General features: G+C 39.5%; 1 pseudogene; it reads right to left on the minus strand.

The window, feature by feature from the left end:
- Positions 1-11,293: 11,293 nt before the first annotated feature.
- On the minus strand, positions 11,294-13,278 carry LOC143624594 (L-type lectin-domain containing receptor kinase IX.1 pseudogene; annotated as a pseudogene).
- Between the last annotated feature and the right edge of the window lie 295 nt (positions 13,279-13,573).

Consider the following 13,573-nt stretch of genomic DNA (forward strand, 5'->3'; position numbering starts at 1 on the left):
GCGGGATCTTCTTTCCATTTAAATCTTTTAGAGCGTATGCGCCTTTTCCCAATTCTTCCGAGACTTGATAAGGTCCCTCCCAGTTGGGAGACATCTTTCCCGGGGGTATTGCGCTACTAGCTTCATTGTTCCGAATGACAAAATCATTCTTCTTGAAGTGGCATTCTTTAACGCGCTGATTGTAGTATTTTTCTAGCTTTTTCTTGTATTTGACTTCACTGATGATAGCCGCCTCTCTGCGTCCCTCAAGTAAATTGAGATCTAGCCTCCTTTCTTGCTCGTTATCCGTCTTACTCATCATGAGCACTTTATAGGATGGGCATCCAATCTCTGCTGGAATCATAGCCTCCGTTCCATAGGTTAGGCTGAACGGGGACTCGCCATTGCTGGTTTTGCTTAATGTCCTGTGCGCCCACAGGACATTGGGTAACTCCTCGACCCATGCATGGGACTCTCCCTCCAACCTTTTCTTCAGCCCATTCAGCAAGCTTTGGTTCGCGCGTTCCACTTGGCCATTCCCTTGAGGGTGGTAAACTGAAGTGAAGACCTGATTGATGTCCAATTCCTTGAACCAACTGGATATCTTCCTGTCAGTGAATTGTTTGCCATTGTCGCTCACGATTTCCATGGGCAGGCCAAAACGGCATACGATGTGTCTCCAAATAAATTGCTTCATTGCCTCGGCTGTGATTTTTGCCAGTGGCTTGGCTTCAACCCATTTTGTGAAATAGTCTACTGCCACTACCAAAAACTTTACTCGCCCTGGCGCTTGTGGTAAGGGACCCACAATATCGATTGCCCACTTGTGGAAAGGCCATGCAGAGGTCACCGGAATCAAGTTGTTCTTTGGCCGCATGGTATTTGGCGCATAGCTCTGACACGCTTTGCATTTTTGGATCTCTTTTAACGCGTCCAAGTACATGCCTGGCCAATAGTAACCTGGGTTCATTGCTTTGGCGACCACCATGCGCGGGCCAGCATGTATTCCACAGATTCCTTCGTGTATCTCTCTGATCACATAGCTTGCTTCCTCAGCGTCTAGGCATTTCATGAGTGGTCCAAGATAAGAGCGTCGATATAACGTACCATCGAGCATTTCGTAGTTCTGCGACTTGTGTCTTATCTTCCTCGCCTGTGCGCGATCGTCTGGTACCTTTCCCTCCTTCAAGAATTCCATTATTGGAGTTATCCATGATGAAGGTGTTGTATGAATTACAAGAACAGACTTCGCTCCCACTGACGGGTTGCTCATTACTTCCACCCTGACATCTTTGCCAAAATGATCGAAGCTGGTTGATGCCATCTTGCTTAGCGCGTCGGCAGACTTATTTTCACTGCGCGGAATGTGTATGATTCTGAAAAAATCAAATTGTTCGGTGAGTTTCTTCGCCTGCTCTAGATACAGAGGCATGGTGTTCTCCTTGGCATCATAAAGGCCATTGACTTGTGCTGCTACCAGGTATGAATCTACATGAGCCTCTAGCTTTTTAACTCCGAACTTGCGCGCGATGCGCAAACCAGCCAGCAGGGCTTCATACTCAGCTTCATTGTTGGTGCTCTTGAAATCCAACCTGATTGCGTAAGTATACTCATGATTTTCTGGATCCACCAGTTTGAGGCCTGCGCCGGACCCTTCGTTGTTTGAAGCTCCATCAGTGAATAATCTCCAAACGTTTTCTTCATTATTGGCTTGCGGAGGGTCTACTTCGCGCTGAGCCTCTTCGACTTTTCCTTCAGGGATTTCTGCGATGAAATCAGCTAAGACTTGTCCCTTGATTGCTGGACGAGGCTTATAGGTGATCGTGTGCTCCCCTAATTCCAGCGCCCATTTTGTCAGCCTTCCTGAGAGCGCGGGACATCGCAAGACTTGCGGATGTTGTAATCAGTCAGGACTTCAATAGGATGACCATTGAAATATCTGTGAAGCTTGCGCGACGCATGCGTTAGTGATAAAACTAACTTTTCTATGATGGTGTAGCGCGTCTCAGGATCTGTCAGCACCCGACTTACATAATAAATTGGTGTTTGGATTCCCTTGCGATCCACCAATAATACTGCGCCAATGGCGCGCTCTCCTGCTGACAGGTATAACGTTAAAGTTTCACCAGGTAGTGGAGCTGTGAGCGCAGGCAGATTTATCATTCTTTTATCTCACTGAAAGCTTGCTCGGCCTCAGGCGTCCACTTGAATTGGCTTTTCTTTAAGCAATTTCTCAATGTGTTAATGAATGGGGTAGATTTGCTTGCATGGTTTGCTAGGAACTTGTTAATTGATACCAATCTACCATTCAACTTTTGAACTTCCTTCATGGTGGATGGTGAGGGCATGCCGAGGATAGCCTCCACCTTCTCTGGGTTCACCTTGAAACCATCCTTGGTGACCATTACGCCGAGAAATTTCCCTTCTTCCACGCCGAATGTGCATTTGCTCAGGTTGAGCTTCATGTTTACTTCCTTTAGGTGCCGAAGGGTTTCTTCGATGTCTTTGAGCATTTGTTTTTCCTCCCTGCTTTTAATCACCAAATCATCCACGTAGACTTCTAAGTTTTTTCCAATCTGCTCGTTGAAAATTGCATCCATGAGTCTTTGGTAAGTGGCTCCTGCATTCTTCAAACCAAAGGGCATTTTTGTGTAACAGAAAACACCCTTGTCAGTTCTGAAAGCAGTCTTGTCTTCATCCTGTGGTGCCATTTGAATTTGGTGATAGCCCTTATAGGCATCCAGGAAACATTTGAGCTTAAATGGCACCACAGAGTCCACCTTCATGTCAATGTTTGGGAGGGGGTAACAATCTTTTGGACACGCCTTGTTGAGGTCCGTGAAATCATTGCACATTCTCCATGACCCATTGCTCTTCTTTACCATCACAGGATTGGCTACCCATGTTTGATATCGTATTGGGCGAATGATATTCGCGCGCAGTAGATCTTCTACTTGCTCATTCATGGCCTTTGTCTTCTCGTCTCCCATGACTCTTTTCTTTTGAGCAATTGGCTCCACGGACTTGAATGTGTTGAGAGAGTGCTGCGCCAGGTCTAGCGGAACCCCAGTCATATCGGAATGTTGCCACGCGAAGACTGACATATACGTTGTGAGCAATCTTTTCATTCTCACTCTTGTGTCATCTGATATCGTTGCTCCGATTGTGATTGTTTGTTCTGGGAATTTTGGGCTGAGAATCTATTCCTCTGGCGCGTTGTTTGCCACTGGAAGCTTCATTCTCCCCTCTCGAGGTATACTTATTACTGCGCATAAATGATCTTGGCACACAAATGTTACTCCTGTTGGTGTTAGGAACCCTAACGCGCCATGCGCTGGTGACGGTATGGCGTTGAATTGGGCAATAGTTCCTCTACCCAAGATCATACTATGGCATGAAGTGGTGGGCAAGACCAGGAAGTTGACAATTTCAGCTCGCTTGTGCTTCTCATCCCCCATAGTTAGTTCGAATTGTATCTGACCTAGGGGGTGAATAATTTCGTTTGAGACACCCGAGATTGGTGCACTCACAACTTCGAGCCTTGCTTGGTCTGCTGGATCCAACTTCCTGAAACATTGCTCATACATGATGTCTGACTCACTACCGGTGTCCACCAGGACTCTTGACACCTCATAATGAGCGATGTGTGCAGTGATGACTAGAGGACTGCTGATAGACGGGCCTCCTCTGATTCTTGGAAAGATTACTTGTTGCTCGCGCCAATCTCCTTGGATTTGCGCGCTTCTCTTCCTCGATCCTTGCCCTTGCCTTCTTCCTTCAGCTACACAGATTCTTTTGAATTTTTTACTGGCTGAGGCTCCGTCTGGTTGTTCGTTCTCTGGTCTTGGATTTTTAACCAGGTGAGCCAACTTGCCTAATTTCACATCTTTTTCGATCGCATCCTTCAAATGATGGCATGCATCGGTGTTGTGCCCTGTGGATTTGTGAAACTCACAATATTTGCTACTGTTCGGTGGTCCCTTATGGAGTAATGGCCTGGGGTTTTTAAACTGGACATTCTCTGTGCTTAACACTTGCGAAGGCGTTTTGGTGAGGGGAGTCCATATTCTTGGTAGAGGTCTGTTAGGCTCTCTGCCGCCTTCCTTCTTGTCACCTTCTCCGCGATTAAGAATGTCTTTTTGGGGTTGGGGTGAACTTTGTTGCGCTTGCTTTTCTGCAGGAGAATAATTGGTTTGTTGCAATCTGGACCATACGGAGTTTTGTTTGCCCCTCCTTTCATTGTTGCGTGGCGCTTCTGTTTGATGCCCTTTATCTCTTGCTCTGTCTAGGGCAATTTGTTTTTCATTTCGCGCGAAGACTCGCGATGCTTCCATAAGCTTAGCCCAAGTGGTTGGCATGCCTTCTCTGCTCACGAGAGCTCTGCGGAGTTGATCACTGCGCGCACCTTGTATAAAGGCCACGCGCAAGAGTTGTTCAGTGATGCCTCCAATTGCAAGAGAATCCAGATTGAAACGAGTTATGTAGTCTTCAATGGTTTCATCATTCCTGCGTACGCAGTGCATGATGTCATCGGGGTCGCGCGTGTGTCTGCGCTGCTGTACAAAGTGAGCCTGGAACTTTTCCAATAGCTCTTCGAACCCATCGATTTGTCCTGTCGGCAAGCTTTCGAACCAGACACGCGCTGCACCCGTGAGGCAGCGAGCAAACATGTGACACCATGTTGGCATCGTCCAGCTTTCTAAGTTTCCAGTGTTATAAAAACCTTGTAAGAAATCATCTGGATCTGTTGTACCATCGTACTTGCCTAAACCACTTGACATCTTGGTTTTGTGTTGAATGGGAGCCTTCGCAATGCGCTCGGGGAATTTTGAATGTTTTACCAAGATGGCTGGCCTATATGGTGTGGTTACGTCCACTTGCCCTTTCACTTGTGGGTTGTATGGTGTGTATAAATGCATGTGTGCGCGAAGCTGTGAACCTCCTGGATGAGTATCTCGCGTCTTCTTCATGCTGTGCACCTCTTCCTCATCACTAATATCAGCTTGTTCGGTGTGAACAGAATGACCGTCTTCTAGCGCGCGCGTCTTTTTTGTTGTTCCCTGAATGGTTTGTTTATCAAATGCGAGCCTTTGTGTTAAATCGGCTAACTTTTTGTGTTTTACCAACTCATTGTATTTGTCCATTAAACGCCGTTGTTCGTTTATGATCCATTCTTTAGGGTCATTGGTTTCAACTTCCGGGCCCATTGGTCCTTTTTGTTTTGTACCAGTCAGATTTTGGAACGTGAGATCGTCTGGAGGAGTTTCAGTTTGACTATGAGGTGTTGTGTTGAAGGGATGGTTACTGGTGGTGTGCGCAGTGTCACGCGGCGCCCTCAGAACCTGATGTCCCTCATTAACATCCTCAAGCTCATTATCCTCCAGAACTTGATCGTTGTTTCGAACACCGGAAACCATGGTGAAGATTTTCAGAGAGAAAATTGATGCAATAGTGGTTTTGTTGCCGTTGTAACAGGTGATAACGCCAATGAAGAAGCGTGGATCGACTTACTGGTATACGATCAACGTTCCTCGGGTACGAGTGTGCTATATCACCGATGGTTTTCCGAGATACGAGTTCTTCCACCTACAAAACGAACAGCACCGTGAGCTTACCCCTCAGAAAGGGACAGAGGGGTCCTCTTTGGGGTAACCCTCCGGTGTGAGAATCAGATATTGTAGGAGAGGATAATCAGGATGTGAAAATTAGTAAAGGACTTAGAATATATTTTTTTGCCTGCCTCCCACTGTTGAGGTGGTGTGGTATTTATAGTATTAGGGTTTCCAATGATTGGGCTCAGACCCAATTAAGGCCTTTTTGGCCTCCTCCTATTGCTTCGCGCCACGTGTACTTAGGACACCTGGTGCTTTTTCACTGATTATTCTCTGACCAAGGTATTTCACCTGACCCATGTGCCATCACGTGGTGGCACATGGGCTTTGCTGAGTTGTCCACCCTTCATTGGCAGCTGTTAACATCAGCACATTCTTTATTCCTTAAAAGATACCTTCTGGAAGGTTGCCTGATGAGTACAATCATGGTTGTCCTTATCCTGATTTGGATTAGACTATTGTCTCATTTGTTGTGTCGCTTACGCGCGACCTTTATGCGCCTATCCCGGGGATGCGCAAGGTCTTCTCTTTATTCTCACACTGAATGTGTGTGTTGTGTGCATATGTGATATGCGCCACGCGCAGATGTTTCATGCGCTTGCGCATAGGTTTTGGCTTTGTGGGTTGACCCGCCCCGCTTGCGCTTGCGCTTGCGCATATGTGATATGCGCCACGCGCAGATGTTTCCTGATTTCAAGCCTCTTGTCTATATCTTGTGGGTTGACCCGCCCCCCTCGATGTTAAGGCGGGTGCATACCCCTTCATATCTCATGCATTTTTTATTTCTTTCTTCTTATTTTTTGTGTTCTTAGAATGAGTAGTTTCCCAACAATTCATGTGACGTTGCTTATAACACTACTAACCAACGAGATCAAAGAAATTGTTGTTTGCGCTGAGCATGTAACTTTAATAAATTATGGTAAGACATTGTGGAAGTAAGATTCGAAAATAGGATCCTTTTAAGACGAAAATTAGATGCATACAATTGCACCAGTCCAATATAAATCATACCATATTTCACCAAGATTTTACATGGTATATGATTTTTTTTAAAGATAATGATGCTAGAATTGTTAAATTAGGCATAGAATAAGCATCGAATTAATGAGTTATATGGTATTTGGCTGAACTTTTTAAAATTGCTTATTTTCTTATTTGTCTTTTGAAAAACAAAAACATTTTTTAAAGGGAAAGGTTAAAGTACAAAAAAAAAATAATAAGAAGTGTAAGAAGTATTTGTGCCAACACAAAAACCCACTCAACAAATAATTCAAAAAAAAATATAATAAAAAAATTATAACTCAAAATATAAATAACAAACGAAAAAAATTTTAAAAACTCAAATGTTTCCTCCATCATTTTTGTTCAAAAAAAAAAAACAATGAAAAGACACAATGTCGTGATCAAAAACACAATTACGAAAATGAACAAAAGACACAATTATAACTAAAAAACATAATAGTAAAGACACAATCAATGACGAAAATAAACACAAAACACAATGATCCTTTTCCATCAACATTGTGTGTTTTTTTAACGAGGAAGACGACGGAAACATTTTGTGTTTTTACTTATTTCGTTTTTTATTAAATTTTGAGTTATGAATTTTTTATATTATTTTTTTATATATTTTTAGGGTGTATTTTTGTATGTCTATAAATCTTTCTCATTTTTATTCCTCTTTGTAGAATAAATAAGTTTACCCATTCTAAAAGGCTTCATTTTGAATTTTTCAAGCTTTAAATTAAAACTTACCAACTAGCTTTTACTTTTCAAAAATCAAATAAGTAAATAAGCATAAAAGTCTACCCAAACACCCGTATAGAACAGTAATTTGATCCTTTTTGTGAGGTTCCAAGTATAATATGTTGAAATTTTTTTTAGAACAGTCCAACATGGTATCTCTAAAACAGAGTAACTAATTAAAGTCAGAATAAGCACAGGGATAACTTTTTTTTTTTTTTTATAAAATCCACCTTAAATCAACTAATATTGCACTTGCAAGGGTTTGAACCCATCACCTAATTTTGAATGGGCAAACACCGTATCACTAGACTAATAGGTTATGGGTATAAGCATGGGGATACTACCGGCATTTTTCATTCGCTAATGCCTCCAATTCAACCGTTGCTCTGTCCTCTTCATCGTTCACTAATACTGCAACAACCAGAAAGCAAAACAATACAATCGTTAATGCATAGATTTCAATGTTTCAGTACTCAACATCATCGCATCTCCCACCTCACCATTGCCCCTCTTTCCACCGTCATGATTGTGTGCAATCATCATCCCCACGCTTGAATATATTAAGAATACAAAACTTATTTATTAAACCGGTTAGATATACCATTCCAGATCATAGTAAAATTTTGTTTCTTCGAATAGCTCTAAAATCCTTTTTACTTACATGTGATTTTGGTATTTAACTAATAACATCACTCCTTTGCGAATTGATATAAAAAGAAATAAATTATGTCCCTGTACAAGTTCAAATGGTTAATATTTTTTCCTATTATTAAAGGATACAAAGGTGAAAGATCCAATTTTTGCATATGTTAGGTCAATCTTTTCTTAATGATAAAATTTTTTTATAATCCTTGTTGTTTATGACACTTAAAACCAAGACCTCCATCTTTCAAACTCAGGTGTTTAAAAACACTTTGCCTTTACCAGTGAATCACCACCTTTTTGGTCACGTACATTAGGTACTAGTTGACATATCGTTCAACTAATTTTATAAGTTTTGTGGAAAATAATTATTACAAAATAATCAACCATTAACCTAAATTCTTTTGAAAACTAATTATACAGTTATAAGTTACCATTCAACCTATTATAGAAATTCATTTCTTATAATAATAATAATAATAATAATAATAATAATAATAATGGCTGCAAAAGTCGCTAGGCGCTCCCAGGACGGTCAAGTAGGGAGTTGAGAGTACTCGGTCTAGATGGGTGGTACTCGGACGTGTTAAATTATACGAAACTAATTTTTGAAGACTTATATATATGTCAAGCATCATAAATCTACTAGTATTTGTAACAAAATACGTGAATATCAATATAAATAAAAAAATATACATATTTAAATACGATAGTATCTAAAATCTGAAACTAATTAATTAAATCATTCTTTAATATTATAAAAATGAAGTATGTTTAATTTTTTAAAGTCAAATTCGACTCGAGTTGACCGACTAGATCCAATTGTGGCGAAGGTTGACCACTTTTGATGAATTCTGAGTAACTAGTCGGAGTTAAAGAAAGTCACATCGGCACCATACCTTGTAGTGATTACTCGGCGAGTATTTGCGGTCTAGTCGAGATTTTTAGAACCATGATAGTAATAATAATAATAAAAAGTATTTTTTTAAATGGTTACTACATATTATTGTTACGTCCTTTTATTATTTTTATTTAAGTTTTAGTTTTTTTAATCCAAATTCACCACCATTCAAGTCAGCCAAAACCGCTAACGATCGATCACTTTCTACAATTCTGAACCACCCCCAAACAATCTTTGCACCATAGAAACCCTACTTACCAAACTTCATAGGTTCATAGTGATGGTGCAAAGAACCTACACCTTTCAACTGTTTGAATTTTCATTTTCATATTTTCATTTTCATTTTCATGGTGCAAAGAAGCTATGTCTGATATTTCTTCTTCGAGTGTTCTTAAAAGTCAAACAAATGCATGGCCACGAATTTAAGACAATACGAAAATGTTCACAAGATTTTTTGGACAAGTGACAGAATCTGAATTGTTGAAAATCTCATCAAGTATTGATTAAAAATAATCAGATCGACAAGTTTTAGGGTAGACTTTTTAAGAATTGGTTGATCAAATAGACATTTTGTTGAAAAAGGATTGATCAAATGGCATTTTAACGTCAGTGACCGGTCAAATGGATATTTTGTTTATTATCTCCAAGAATTAATATGCATACGGATTGTGGTCAGATCGATATTTGTTTTGTACTTAGACTTGTTAAAAATATCAAATTGTTGCATAGGACCACAGTTTATATGCTCGTATACTTTTTAATAAAATAAAGTAGCAGAAAATTTAATACTAGGAATTTTAAATTTAAACAAAAAAAATATTGAAGCTATTTAGATATATAAGTTCTGTCGAATGAGATTATATATTTAAGTTATTACGAGGTAAAAAAACATGTCCCTTCCTCTCCACTAAACAGGCTATGAAGATAGACAACAGGTTTTGAGAACTAACTAGATTTTAACTCGAAATCATTCCTAACAGTCATTTTTAAATTTTAGCCTGAACATGAAATCAGTTAAAAAAAATTGATTACAATAAGGTGACAGGTAAAAGTCACTCTAAGTTATAATTTACATGATAACGAGTCAAAGGATTATCACTCTATTACTCATGAAATGAATTACAGAAGAAATAGAGAGCGAATTAAAACGAAATTATCTACCACTAAACTGAATTTTCTTCCATAATGTAGCAGTTAACAACGATTAACAACCAGACATCTGGATTAGACCATATTACCCCTGAACTATGAGAATAATACACAATCATTGGTCCGCCCCTATTCAAATCCTTTGATTCGTTATCATGTAAAGAGGCTTTCCAACTAACAAGAGAGCCAAAAACAGTAAATGCATGCACAATTATTTGTCTGCCCCTATCCATGCTACCTCTTCTTCTGTTTTAGGAAATCCTTATTAGAAAGCTTAAAAATGTTGAGCCAATTGAGTAGAATCTACTTTACTTCTATCCATAGCATAGTTAGAAAAAACCTTTTCAACATAAGACCTCTGATTCAAAAATAAAAGAACCCGGCCCCTATCTCTAGGAGTCATGGAGCATGGATCAAGGGAGGGTGATAAAATGTGATCCTAGCTCTTCTACCGCAAATGATGAGATGCATGTGTCCGGCTAGTTCATGCACACGACGTAATTTGAATAATTTTATGTTTGAGTCTTTTAAAATTTGAATAATAGAGCCTTAGTGCTTGGTATGTTTGGTATGTCCAGGTCTTAGGGATCTAGACGTTGCTAACATCTCTATTTAAGAGATCTAGTTCAATTTCTATTTTATTGTATATACTCCCTATTCAATATTAATCAAAAAGCATTTTCTTGATCAATTTCATCTATTTAGCCTTTATATATTCATTCTGATACCAACATTAACCAAGTGAAGGCCATAGAGTATTGAGCAACACCGAATCAAAGATCCATGCTTATTTATTTTATTATTTATTTTCCTTTTGGTGTAGGTGCTACTTTATGAACAACGTGGCATGCTCAATATAATACTACAGAATTCTCAACGTTTAAAATTCTTTACTCAAACTTGGCCCATCAATACCCAGCCTCCAGATTCAGAATGCGCCAAATGGAAAAATACCGACCCCATTAAAGGTAACATCATATATATGCTTGTAGGTATTTACACATTCAGAAATTCCTACCTTTTGGTATTAAATATTGGATATAATTGAATACGAGATTTACATAACTGAATATGAATGAAAAGAAGAAATACTCGCAATATAGGTTAAATGAAATTTGATATCGATTACTTGGCGCCCTATTCAGGCCACCATTACTTAATATATATATATACATACTTGTTTGATAGTTATACAACCGTAAACGGTTGTGAATAACTGCCAAATCGATAGTTGAAAGCCCTATTTACAATCCCAAAAAAAAAAAGAAGTCATTAAATAATAAAAGTATTTAACGACCATACATATAAGATGAAGATGTTGACAAATCCACATTAGAGCCATCAAAAGACAATGGTATGGGTGTTGTGAAATAAGACGCTACAGGCATCTTTGTAGGGAGTGTAGGGTGGGTTACTTCGGAGTTTAGTACTTGAATCACTTGTCTCATTGATGGGCGAAGTTTTGAGTCAGGATGTATGCACCATAACCCAACAATCATCAAACGCTTGACTTCATCTTCATCAAACTCTGACCCAAGACGTGAATCGACTGCTTCCAATAAGGTCCCAGACCCATAAAGCTCCCAAATCCATTCCGGTAACCATATGTATTTTTCTTGTGCCTTATAGTCAATCGATTTTCTGCCACATACTATTTCTAATGCAACAACTCCAAAGCTAAACACATCCGATTCTTTGCTTACCTTTCCCGTGATAGCACACTCAGGAGCAATATAACCCAAGGTTCCAGCCAAAATCGTTGTCTGAGAACCTTTGTCATGGTTAACTCTCTTAGCTAACCCAAAATCACCAAGCTTTGCATTGAAATTTGAGTCTAGCATCACATTACTTGATTTGATATCCCTATGCAAAACACACTGCTCCCATTCTTCATGTAGATATAATAAACCAGAAGCCAAACCAATAGCAATTTTGTACCTTGTACCCCATGTCAACAAGCTCTTTCCCTTGAAAAGATGGGAGTCTAAGCTTCCATTTTCCATACACTCATAAACAAGCAGGAGATCTCCTTTCTGGTGGCACCAACCAATGAGTTGCACCAGATTTCTATGTCTTAACCGACTAATGATCCTGACTTCCGATGCATACTCCTTGATCCCCTGTTTGGAAGTCTTTGATACCCTTTTGACTGCTACATATGTGCTCAGATCTTTCAAAAACCCTTTATAAACTCCTCCAAAACTTCCCTCTCCAATCTTCTGCTTCTCTGCAAAGCCACCAGTTGCCTCATTTAATTCACGGTAAGAGAATCTTCTAGGACCAGTGGCACCCATCTCAAGTTCATGGGTCATCACAGAATATCCAACTTCCTCCACTTCATCACTGTCGTTTTTCTTCTTCCTCCATAAAACGAGTGCAAGTATAACAAGAAGTGCGATTAGAACCGTTATCCCAGATACTAATCCCACCACAAACCAGAGCTTGCTTTCATGTAAATTAGAACTATTAAACATCCAAGAGTTTACAGTATTTTGATCAACCAACTCACCAGTTGCAGCCGAAAACCCGAAAGCAACCCATTCAGGAAGCTCACTCCGGAGATCAACAACATGAAATACTTCATCTGTTTCGACTTTACCATTCTGAAAACCAGTGAAGGAAACACTAAGATTTCTGGAAGCCGAGTCATATTTAACCCAAACATGACACTCTCTTCTACTTGACATGTCATTTTGCCATGGTGTTTGCTTAATAGAAGAATGAGAGTTAACGTTAATACCTACATGATCACACATGGAACTGTTTTCCCAAACGTTGCAATAAGGATCAAACTCCACCCAAACATATCGATCGGCACTATTATTAATTGAGGTATTTTCCTGATCAGGATCCGCAGCACCATGTATCAGAGAACTATCCTGAGCAAGGAAGAATATGAAGCCGTCATCTTGACGATGAAGTTTCCGTGAGTTAGATAATTTTACAAAAGAAAATCTGGTAGAGAAGCTGGCTAGGTCGCCAGAGCTCTTGTCCCAAAGATGAAGCCGATCGATATATGACACCCGCCCAATGACCGTGCCTTTTTTATTTTCTGGGGTCACCTGAATTGCATTTTTAGAAATGTTAGCACCACCATCTAATATGAACATGTCCTTGTCATTTAGACTGAAATTTGTAAAATTGAAAGAAATTGAGACTGCATAAGGGACTAAGATAAGAAGGAAGCATGCTAAGATATTGGCCATGATCCAGCAGAAAACTAGCTAAAAAAAATTCAGACTTTTTGGCAATTAGTATGAATGAATATGAAAGAGAAACCCTATCTGCTCAATTCTTAGTTATGAGGACAGTATTAGAAGTAGATTTTTATAAGGTTGAGCTTGGTCGGTCAATATGTTTAAGGCGTGTGGGGCTATATGAGCTTGGTCGGTCAATATGTTTAAGGCGTGTGGGGCTATATGAGCTTGGTCTTCATCAAGATATTATTTTTAGAATTATTCAATAATTGGTTGACTTCTTTTTTAAAAAAAAAACAAACAAAAAATATAAAGAATTATTAAATAAATGGTTGACTTCTTTTATA

This window comes from Bidens hawaiensis, unplaced genomic scaffold (assembly GCF_021521415.1).
Source record: "Bidens hawaiensis isolate Kalapana, Puna unplaced genomic scaffold, B.hawaiensis_p1.1 tig00003902_1, whole genome shotgun sequence".
Lineage (NCBI taxonomy): Eukaryota > Viridiplantae > Streptophyta > Magnoliopsida > Asterales > Asteraceae > Bidens > Bidens hawaiensis.